The sequence below is a fragment of the Lepus europaeus genome, chromosome 20 (genome assembly GCF_033115175.1).
Source record: "Lepus europaeus isolate LE1 chromosome 20, mLepTim1.pri, whole genome shotgun sequence".
Classification (NCBI taxonomy): Eukaryota; Metazoa; Chordata; class Mammalia; order Lagomorpha; family Leporidae; genus Lepus; species Lepus europaeus.
The window spans coordinates 13,753,263-13,765,437 of NC_084846.1; the positions used below are offsets into that span (position 1 = coordinate 13,753,263).

Genomic DNA, 12,175 nt, shown 5'->3' on the forward strand with positions numbered 1-12,175 from the left:
GCCTAATAGCTCTGGCTAGAACTTCCAGAACTATATTGAAGAGCAGTGGTGAGAGTGGGCATCCCTGTCTGGTACCAGATCTCAGTGGAAATGCTTCCAACTTTTCCCCATTCAATAGGATGTTGGCCGTGGCTTTTTCATATATTGCTTTGATTGTATTGAGGAATGTTCCTTCCATACCCAGTTTGCTTAGAGTTTTCATCATGAAAGGGTGTTGTATTTTATCAAATGCTTTCTCTGCATCTATTGAGAGAATCATATGGTTTTTCTTCCGCAGTCTGTTAATGTAGTGTATTACATTGATTGTTTTGCGAACGTTGAACCATCCCTGCATACCAGGGATAAATCCCACTTGGTCTGGGTGGATGATCTTTCTGATGTATTGTTGTAGTCTATTGGCCAGAATTTTATTCAGAATTTTTGTATCTCTGTTCATCAGGGATATTGGTCTGTAATTCTCTTTCAATGCTTTATCTTTTTCCTGCTTAGGAATTAAGGTGATGCTGGCTTCATAGAAAGAATTTGGGAGGATTCCCTATTTTTCAATTGTTCTGAATAGTTTGAGAAGAATTGGAGTTAGTTCTTCTTTAAATGTCTGGTAGAATTCAGCAGTGAATCCATCTGGTCCTGGGCTTTTCTTTGTTGGGAGGGCCTTTATTACTGTTTCAATTTCTGTCTCAGTTATGGGTCTGTTTAGGTTTTCTATGTCTTACCTGGTTCAATTTATGTAGGTTGCATGTGTCCAGGAATCCATCCATTTCTGATAGATTTCCCTGTTTGCTGGCATACAAGTCCTTGTAGTAATTTCTGATGATTCTTTTTATTTCTGTGGTGTCTGTTGTTATGTTTCCTTTTTCTTCTCTGATTTTATTGATTTGGGTCTTTTCTTTTTTTTTAGTTAGTTGGGCAAATGGGGTGTCAATTTTGTTTATTTTTTCAAAATAAACAGCTCCTTGTTTGGCTGATTTTTTGTAATTTTTTTTTTTGATTCAGTCCTGTTGATTTCTTCTCTGATTTTAATTATTTCTCTTCTCCTACTAGATTTGGGTCTGGTTTGCTGAAGATTTTCTAGATCCTTGAGATGAACTGAAAGCTCATCTATTTGGTGCCTTTCCAATTTCTTGATGTAGGCACCTATTGATATAAACTTTTCTCTTGACACTGCTTTTGCTGTATCCCATAAGTTTTGGTATGTTGTGCTGTTAATCTCATTTACTTCCAGAAAAAAAAAAATTTTGACAGGCAGAGTGGACAGTGAGAGAGAGAGAGAGAGACAGAGAGAAAGGTCTTCCTTTTTTGCCATTGGTTCACCCTCCAATGGCCGCCGTGGTAGCGCGCTGCGGCCGGCGCACCGCACTGATCCAAAGGCAGGAGCCAGGTGCTTCTCCTGGTCTCCCATGGGGTGCAGGGCCCAAGCACTTGGACCATCCTCCACTGCACTCCCTGGCCACAGCAGAGAGCTGGCCTGGAAGAGGGGCAACCGGGACAGGATCGGTGCCCCGACCGGGACTAGAACCCGGTGTGCCGGTGCCGCAAGGCGGAGGATTAGCCTAGTGAGCCGCAGCGCCAGCCATACTTCCAGAAAATTTTTTATTTCTCTTTTGATTTCTTCTATGACCCATTGTTCATTCAGGATCATGTTGTTCAATCTCCATGTGTTTGCATATGCTCTAGGGATTCCTGAGTTGCTAATTTCCAACTTCATTCCTTTATGGTCTGAGAAGCTGCATTGTATGAATCTAATTCTTTTGAATTTGCTGAGATTGCTTTATGGCCTAGTATGTGGTCAATCCTAGAGAAGATTCCATGTACTGCTGAGAAGAATGTAAAGTCATTAGATGTAGGATGAAATGTTCTGTAGATATCTGTTAGATCCATTTGGGCTATGGTGTCGTTTAAATCTACTGTCTCCTTGTTGACCTTCTGTCCTCTTGATCTGTCTATTTCTGAGAGTGGAGTATTGAAGTCCCCCAGTACTATTGTATTGCCCTTTCAGTCCCTTAGCAAATCTTTTAAATAAATCAGTGCCCTGTAATTAGGTACATATACATTGATAATCATTATATCTTCCTGTTGAATTCATCCCTTAACCATTACATAGTGCCCCTCTTTGTCTCTCTTAACAGTTTTTGTGTTAAAGTTTATGTTGTCCACTATTAAGATGGCTACGCCCACTCTTTTTTCATTTCTGTTGGCATGATATATCTTTTTCCAGCCTTTCACTTTGAGTCTGTGTGCATCTTTGTTTTGAAGATGTGTTTCTCGTAAACACCAAATAGATGGGTTTTGTTCCTTAACCCTATCAGCCAATCTGTGTCTTTTAACTGGACAGTTCAGGCCTTTAATGTTCAATGTGACTATTGATAAGTAGTAACTTTGCCCTGCCTTTTGCCAAAGATATTTTCGAATATATGCTTTGAGCTTCCTGTGATCTTTGGCTGTGAAGTTTCCTTCCTTTACCTTCTTTCATATTGATGATCATGTTTCTGTGTTTCTGTGTGTAACACATCTTTAAGCATCTTTTGCAGGGCAGGATGAGTGGCGACAAATTCTGTTTGCTATGAAAGGTCTTTATTTCACCCTCATTCACAAATGAGAGCTTTGCAGGATGTAATATTCTGGGCTGGCAGTTTTTCTCTCTTAGTACCTGGGCTATATCTCGTCATTCCCTCCTTGCCTGTAGAGTTTCTGATGAGAAGTCAGCTGTGAGTCTAATTGGAGATCCTCTAAGAGTAATCTGACGTTTCTCTCTTGCACATTTTAGGATCTTTTCTTTATGTTTCACTATGGTGAGTTTGATTACTACATGTCGTGGTGAGGATCTCTTTTGGTCATGTTTACTAGGGGTTCTTTAAGCTTCCTGTACTAGGATGTCTCTGTCCTTCTCCAAACCTGGGAAGTTCTCTGCAAGTATCTCACTAAAAATGCCTTCTAATCCTTTCTCCCTCTCCATGCCTTCAGGAACTCCTAGAACCCGAATGTTGGGTTTTTTAATAGTATCCTGTAGATTCCCAACAATATTTTTTAGATATCTAATTTCCTCTTCTTTTCTTTGGTTTGACTGTATACTTTCCTGTGCTCTGTCTTCTAAGTCCGATATTCTCTCTTCTTTTCACTGACTCTGTTTTTAAGGCTCTCTAATATGTTTGTCATTTTATCTATGGAGTTCTTCATTTCATTTTGATTTCTCTTCTCTGTCACACTTTCCTGTTCTACTAGTTTCTGCATTTCATTTTGATTCCTCCTTAAGATTTCATTTTCTTGAAGGAGATTTTCTATCCTTTCCAGTAAGGAATTCTGTAGCTCAAGCACTTGTTTTTGAAAACTTCTAATTGTTCTTATCATAAATTTTTTGAAATCTGTATCTTGCATTTCTTCCATCTCACCATTTTCATAATCTTGGCTTGGGGTGTCTTGTTCATTTGGGGTTGTCATAATGTCTTCCTTGTTCTTGTTTCCTCGGTTTCTGCGTTTGTTGCTTGGCATTGTGGAGATATTCTTTGGATTCTTCTGCCCTCGCTATGGTGTTTGTTCTTGTTATACTATGACTGTATTAAGTGGACTGTCTGCTTTTGATGGAGCCTTAGATGGTTGAGATCAGTGTGGCCTGAGAGCTCTGTTTGGTTCCTCATGGTTAAGGGTGTGCCAAAGGTGACACTCCCAGGTTAGGCGTGGTAAGTTTTCTTTCTTTCTTTCTTTCTTTCTTTCTTTCTTTCTTTCTTTCTTTCTTTGATTCAAAAGAGAAGTAATTCTGCACAGCTGAGTGGATTTGGAGGTAGTTAGCAGGCGAATGATATACCCACAGGAGCCAGAGATTGGAAGCTCTTTCCCAAGGACCACACAGGGAATCTCTGCTGCCCTCAGTGTGGGCTCAAATTCTCCTGCAGTCTCCCACTGGGTTGCCAAGGTTATGGAATTGTAGCATCTCTGGAGAGTACTCACGTGAATTCTGTGAGTTCTCTCCCCCACTGTCTCTTTTTTCACAGTCTCAGTTCATTAGCACCACACATTCACTAGGTCCTAATCTGTTATTTCACCACCCCCCCCCCCCCGAGTCAGGTTTTTCTGCTTGGCTGAGGGCCAGTGCAGTCCTGAGGTCATCCTGCTTATGACATATGTCCAAAATGGTGCCTGCTCTTTGTCTTGCTTGCCTTTGAGAGGTGAGCGGAGAGAGAGAAACTCGTGTCCATGTTGGTCACTTTTTTTCCCTCTCTCTTCTAGTTAGCCTGGTGAACTTTTCCCCACGGGGTTTCAAGCCTCGTTCCCTCTAGTCTCCTCTTTCCACTTGCCCGCCAGTGTCTCGGGCTATTGAGGTTTGGCTCACCTCGTGTTCCAGCGCTGGTGTGTTGAGTCTGCCGCTGGTGTCCCAAACTGTGGGCTCCCACGCTCTCCATGCAGGTCCACTGTGAATCACTAATTCCAGAAGAGTTTCCTTTGCTGTTTCTTCTCCTACTCTTCCTTGAACCTGCAGTATCTCCACTTTTATTAAACTGTTTCTTCCCGGAGTATCAGTGTGCTCCCTTCCTATTCCGCCATCTTCAATGCCTCTTGATGTGATATTATCTCTTATGACTGTTACCTTCATAATGAATGACCTGGGGTCTATAAAAATCATTGGGGTTGCACCTCCATTCAAAATTCCAGAGGCCTCAAAAATTAAATAGTTTTGAAAACACTACTGTGATTTCAAAAATACTAAATACATTAAATATTTAAATACATAAAAATAGAAAACTAAAAAAAAATTCTCAGCCAGAGATTACTCTGTAATAAATAAGCTTTTCTTACAGTATTTATGCAGGCAGCAATACTATTTGTACAATTACATTGCTAGTTGTGCTTAAGATATAACTTGACTTCTTCTATTTTTGTTAGTTTGGTATGTATTCTTTCTTTTGAGCTCTTCACCTCTCACCTATCAGAATAATTCACTGTCAGACTATGCTGGCCCAAAAGACATAAAAGAGTTTGTAAAAAGGCTTCTGTCCTTATCAAAATACTGTCTAAAATACATATAGCTAAGTCACCTCATTAGCCAATAAACTATTATTCAAATTTAAATCCTGGTAATCTTAAGTTTTATGCCATCCACTGTTTTGGTTTTTCTCTAAAAACATTTACAACCTGAAAAGAATCTAACAAATATTTATAAATACAGGTTTCTGACAAAATGAAGTAACTAAATAATTCAAAATCTATGATTAAAGAAAGCTGATAGATTCATAAAACTGTTACTATGGATCACACAAAACACAAGAGTAAATTCACAGATACTCAAACTGGTCAAGGTGTAATGTTCATTGTCTTCTATTATTAAAACATTGCTGTTTTTCTACCTAAATGTTTTCTCTCAAGGTTAAAGATTTACTGTGATTTCTATAGTTTATAACACTGCAGTGTGCTATGCTTACATAAACAAAAGTAAAAATATTTACCATTCCGTCCCTCTAAATCCACCCAAAATTCAAAACTACATAATGAGAGTTTTTGGTTAACACAACAATGTAATTATTTTCAAAAATTTATTTAAAAATATGCCCTCATAAAAAATAAATTTTAAACACTGATAAATCTAAAAATAAGCGCAAAATGCCTGGCTTCAAGCTCCTAGAATTTCAGCAAGTAAATAAAATTATCCCTTTTTAATAGATCCTATTGCAAGCATTTTGGTGTAACAGGTAAAGCTGCTGTCTGCAGTGCTGACATCCCACATGGGTGACTATGTGAGTCCTGGCCCCACCATTCCCAATCCAGCTCCGCTAATGATTTGTTAATCTGTCCCGGTTGCTCCTCTTCCAGTCCAGCTCTCTGCTGTAGCCGGGGGAGGCAGTGGAGGATGGCCCAAGTGCTTGGGCCCTGCACCCGCATGGGAGACAAAGAGGAAACACCTGGCTCCTGGCTTCAGATTGGTGCAGCATGCCGGTGGTAGCGGCCATTTGGGGGGGTGAACCAATGAAAGGAAGACCTTTCTCTCTGTCTCTCTCACTGTCTAACTCTGCCTGTCAAAAATTAAAATAAGCTGTGATTTCCCCTTGGGATATGACGATAGGCTACTGGACTTTTTCCCTCATGAAATGGATACAGCTTGATGGATCCTAATACCCTTATAAGCTGAACAGCTTTGCAACAGTGACCAGCCAATTAGCTTCCTGGATGTGCAGCAGTTGCCTGCCATCTGTGCAGCTCACCTAACTTGGAGAACAGCCACAGCCACTAACCATACTTGACTTCTTTATGTAACTACACATGGATTCATTTAGAGATGTTAGCACAGGAGCACTACAATGAAAGTAAATGAATGTTGAGGGTATTCTATGTTATCTTTTATTCTTTCCTGTTGTACTTACATTATTTTAATGACCTTTTGCTGTACTGTTCCACAACCCATGTGTATCCCTCAACTCTTACTTTGAAAAGTAGGCACCTGTAGACTGCAGTTATGATACTTGTGTTGGCAGAGTGTTGAGAAGATGAACTTGCAAAGATGAAGGTATCAAGTTCCCAAAATTTTATGGCTTTGACCACTACTCTGTGTGCCTCAGTGGCAACCAGTGTCTCATAACCAACCGGCCCAACTGCATTGATTTAATGACCTCTCAAGTACTGTCCACACCCATGTGTTTTCCTCACCTCATACTTGGATCTCTCCAGAACATGAGGCACCTGTAGAATATACAGTGATGATACTTGTAGGGGCAGAGTTTTCAAAAGATGAACTTAGAAAATAAAAGTATCGCCAGCGCCGTGGCTCAATAGGCTAATCCTCCACCTTGCAGCACCTGCACACCGGGTTCTAGTCCCGGTCAGGGCTCCGGATTCTGTCCCGGTTGCCCCTCTTCCAGGCCAGCTCTCTGCTGTGGCCAGGGAGTGCAGTGGAGGATGGCCCAAGTCCTTGGGCCCTGCACCCACATGGGAGACCAGGAGAAGCACCTGGCTCCTGCCTTTGGATCAGCGTGGTGCGCCGGTCACAGCGCGCCAGCTGCAGCAGCCATTGGAGGGTGAACCAATGGCAAAAGGAAGACCTTTCTCTCTGTCTCTCTCTCTCTCACTGTCCACTCTGCCTGTCAAAAATAAAAAAAAGAAAAGAAAAGTATCAAGTTTCCACACTTTTAGGCCTTTGACCACTTATCTGTGTGCTTCAATGGCAACCAATTTCTGCATAACCAACAGGTCCAACTGCTTGACTAGCTGTCCGCAAACTTGTAACATAAGAGCTTGGCTCCAGGTCACCATAATCTATTAGCTCTTATAATCACCTGGGTGGCAGGAGTAGGGGAAGTTATTATCAAACACTATAGTACTTTCTACAGTGTTAGATATAGATATAACTAAGCCTCCTTATTAATCACTAAACTGTTACTCAGATTTTCATTAGGGTGATTTTAAGTCTTTTGTTATCCACAATCCTGGTTCCAGAATACAACCATTTACAATCCAAAGCAGCTTTAGCAAATATTTATAAACACAGGTTTCTGACAAAGAGAACTAACTAAAAATTTCAGAAATTCTGATGCAAAAACAGATTCATGAAGCTTCTAATCTAGATGTTACAGGACAAAAAAGTAGCCACATAGAGACTGAAACTGGTCAGTTGTAGGTTTCTGTGTCTGTTACTAACAACATTATTGGCTGTCTCCATAATTGTTTTGTCTCAAGGCTTAAAGATTTTCCTGTGATTTCTTGTGTTTGATACAATCTGGTTGACTGTTTTTATAAAAAAAAAAAAACAAAACATTTACCTTTCTTTCCTGTAAAGCCTTACAAAATTCAGAAACTGCTTGTGGGAATTTTTGGTTTTCATTACATTATTTTCAAGACTTTATTAAAGCTGTATGTTCCATCTTGTCTAAATAAGATCGGAGTTGGCAAACTCAAAAGGCTTCCATAGCCTTGGCAACTCATGACAAGAGCCTAGGGTGATTACTGACGCCATAAACAAGAGTGTCAATTTGTTAAGTCAACAACAGGAGTCACTGTGCAATTACTCCTCATGTAGGATTTCTGTCCTGAATGTGTTATCCAGTGCGAATTAATGCTATAGCTAGTACACAAGCAGCATTTTACACTTTGTGTTTCTGTGTGGGTGCAAACTGTGGAAATCTTTACTTCATATATACTAAATTGATCTTTTGTATATAAAGAGAATTGAAAATGAGTCTTGATGTGAATGGAAGGGGAGAGGGTATGGGAGATGGGAGGGTTGTGGGTGGGAGGGAATTTATGGGGGCAAAAAGCCACTATAATCCATAAGCTGTACTTTGGAAATTTGTAATTGTTAAATAAAAGTTAAAAACGGCTGTATGTTCCACTCATAATAAAATATGTATTAAAACACTGATTCATCTAAAATATGCACAGAACAGCTGATTTTAAGGCCTTATAACCTTTCAGTGAGTACATAAAATGATCACTTCTTAATAGATCTTAAAATGCAAAAGGATTGTACTATAGCTTTTAAAAGTGTCTATTAATCCTTGTTTAGAATTCTGATATTAAAAGTTTTTCTAAATCTGTGATTAAAATGAGAGAAATTAACTTTTCTTGCTGACTTTGGATGGTGAACTATAAGAAGGCTACATTTTGCTTATGTTTTTTTTTTTTTTCAGATTCATGCTTGGTTAGCTGTACTGTTGTTGGTTTCTAAAGATTTCTTCCTTTGTAGCTTCATGCCTTTTACCTGTCAGCTTTCTACAAACATCTAATTCTCAGCCAGAATGTGCTGGCTTGAAATTTTGACTTGATAGCTATTGCCCACAGAACCGATGAGGTTAATTTTAAGAATGGACTGTAAGTAAACTTACTGTAAGGCCCCCATCAAAACATCTAGGCTCCACAAATATGTGGCTAGAGAGGATTATAACACTCACTCTTGGTTGTCAACTATGTCCACTCCAACATAGTATCAACAGAGCAAGGACCAGGAAGAAGTCCATCATGTTTAGAAGAGCATAACTACAGGATGATAGATCAGCATCACTTTTCTTTGTTTACAAAAAAAGAAACAAAACAAAAGATGATGACAAAGTGGAGGACAAATCAAAGTTAAGGGAAAGTCATCAGTAACAACCATAAGGTGTATGAATCCAAGAGATTCTTAAACATGTGCTCTTTTATGTGATTATCTGATAGTTACAATGACATTGACTCTGCTAGACTATGACAACTAAACAGGGCCACATGTAGCAAAGTTGAACTTGGGAAGGTGAAGTTTTCACATTCTGACTCCATAATGTCCTTGCCTTATTATCTGTGTGCCTTTATGGCCACCAAAGTCATGATAACCCACAGGACAACCAACTTGGCTGTCTGCCAACAACCTTGTCATGCAGTGTTTTGGCTCTGGGCCACTGTGGTCTGTGAACCTAGTGGAGAAGCCTACAGATGTGTGCAGGTTTGTATGCAGGCTGCCTTTGCTAACACTGATGACCGACGGGCTGCCATACTGGCTGCCGGGCACGCTCAGCGACGCCTTCAACACGAACTTGCCCATCAGCCCGCCACCTGGCGGCTGCGGCTGCTGCGGCGGGATGCACACCGGGTCCAATTCGGGCCGCAGAAGCTCTGCCACGAAGCCGCCGGACGGGTTCACGTCGTTGATGTCCGCCAGGTTGAAGGGAGCCGTGGGAGGGGGCGCAGACTCCCGGCCATAGAGCAGGCGCCCGGCGCCACGGCCTGGTCGCCGCCGGCGCGGATCGGGTAGCTGAAGCTGCAGGTGGATGGCGCGCTGGCAGGGCCGCTGGTCGACGGGGAGGACGAGGAAGAGGCAGACGCTGAGGAAGACACAGTGGCGGCCACCGACTCCTGATGGCACAGCGAGTTGGACAGAATAAAATCTAGGTCCAGGAGGTCGTTGAACTCCTCGGTCTCCCTCCGGGGCAGGAGTGCCGGGTTGCTACCGCCGCAAGCCGCGCCGGCTCCGCCGCTCTCCAGGTCTGTGTCCACAGTCCCCGCAGCCAGGTCGTAGGGGCGGCCGGGAAGCACCGGGGGAGTCGCTTCTTGTGGGAGAGCTCCTCCCGCCAGCGGTTTTCGGGGCACCTACCAGACGCAGTGTCTTCTCCCTTCCCGCTGGGCCAGACGCGAACGTGGGGAAGGACGGGAGTAGCGCGTCGCTGATAGCCATGTCAGACTCGCCAGGTGGCTGCCTCATTAATGTGGGGGCCCAGATGGTCCTCGGGAGCCCGAAGCAGCGAGGGTACCCGAACCCCAAAGCCAGCGAAGGGTGGGGGTAAACCTTAGAAACGAAGCTAAAACCAAAAACCCCGAATTGCCCGAGATGCTTCTTCTTCCGAATAAATATAAATTGAAGACGTTTCTTTAAAAAAAAAAAAAGTTCCTTTGTATACAAAAGTTCTTAGAAAAGTTGTAAACTCTTATAAAAATAGACCATCAGCAAGGCGAGTACGTAGGTCCGGTGGCCAGGCTGCCCTCTCGTCGACTGCGGCTGTCGCCCTGGGCGCAGGGGCTGTGGCCTGGGCGGTGGGCGGGCGGCGCCGCCAGGTGAGAATGGCCGCGGTGGCGCGGAGCTGCGGGCTGGGCGGCAGCGCAGGGCGCGGAGTCCTGGGGGCTGCACGGGGCGCAAGCGGCCATGGGCGCGGGCCGCGGGCGGGTGGGTGGGTGGGGGCCGGAGGGGCGGGGAGGGGCGGGGAGGGGCGACTGGGCAGCTCCCCTTGCCACCACCGCTCTCCACCACCTCTGCACCCCGCGCGCCCGCAGCCGCGCTCGCTCTCTAGGCCGGGGAACTGCCCTGTACTATGTATTAATAACTATTTTGATTATGTTTTTAGATTTTTGAATTATGTTTCCCTAATAAAATTACATCAAATTTTATTTATATAAGGCCGGCGCCGTGGCTCAATAGGCTAATCCTCCGCCTTGAGACGCCGGCACACCGGGTTCTAATCCCGGTAGGGGCGCCTGATTATGTCCTGGTCGCCCCTCTTCCAGGACAGCTCTCTGCTGTGGCCAGGGAGTGCAGTGGAGGATGGCCCAAGTGCTTGGGCCCTGAACCCCATGGGAGACCAGGAGAAGCACCTGGCTCCTGCCTTTGGATCAGCTCACTGCGCCGGCCGCAGCGGGCTACCGCGGCGGCCATTGGAGGGTGAACCAACAGCAAAAGGAAGACCTTTCTCTCTGTCTCTCTCTCACTATCCACTCTGCCTGTCAAAAGAAAATTTTTTTATTTATATAGACATTTGGTGATATGGAATGTTTCTCACTAACTGCTTTAGAAACAACCGAAATATTGTTTTTTTTTTAATTTTTTTTCTTTTTTTTAACTTTTATTTAATGAATATAAATTTCCAGTGTACAGCTTATGGATTACAATGGCTTCCCCCTCCCATAACTTCCCTCCCACCCGCAACCCTCCCCTCTCCCGCTCCCTCTCCCCTTCCATTTGCATCAAGATTCATTTTCAATTCTCTTTATATACAGAAGATCAATTTAGTATAAAGATGTCAACAGTTTGCACCCACACAGAAACACAAAGTGAAACATACTGTTTGAATACTAGTTATAGCATTAAATCAAAATGTACAGCACATTAAGGACAGAGATCCCACATGAGGAGCAAGTGCACAGTGGCTCCTGTTGTCAACCCAACAAATTGACACTCTAGTTTATGGCGCCAGTAACCACCCCAGGCTGTCGTCATGAGTTGCCAAGGCTATGGAAGCCCTCCAAGTTTGCCGACTCTGATCATGTTTAGACAAGGTCATAAAAGACAGAGTGAGGATAGTAACCAATGATCCTAAGAGTGGCATTTACCAGGTTTGAACAATTATACAGCATTAAGAGGGGAAGAGGACCATCAGTACACACAGGTTGGGAGTAGAGCCATTGGTGATAGAGTAGAGGTTATGATTACAAAGGAATGAGGCCCAAGTGCACTAGACAGGGCCTAGAACAAAGGACAGAGTCATTATTAGAGGAGCTAAGAAAGGTGCTGTCTATGCTACAATTAAGTTTTCTGATTGAGAGGAAAATAGAACCTGATAGAAGGGGCTTGATAATAATCTGGTGGGCTTTAGGCCTTATAAGTTAAGAGGCCCAGACCTATCTATCTCTTCACATGGGGTATATCCGAAGGGAGGTGTGAACCTCCTAGGGGAAGGCACTCTGTTGACTTTCATTACTTGGCTGGCCTGGGAGGAGAGCTGGCCAGGTAAAGGCAGGG

General features: G+C 43.2%; 1 pseudogene; it reads right to left on the reverse strand.

The window, feature by feature from the left end:
• Nucleotides 1–9,211: 9,211 nt before the first annotated feature.
• Nucleotides 9,212–10,272, reverse strand: LOC133749326 (Krueppel-like factor 4; annotated as a pseudogene).
• Between the last annotated feature and the right edge of the window lie 1,903 nt (nt 10,273–12,175).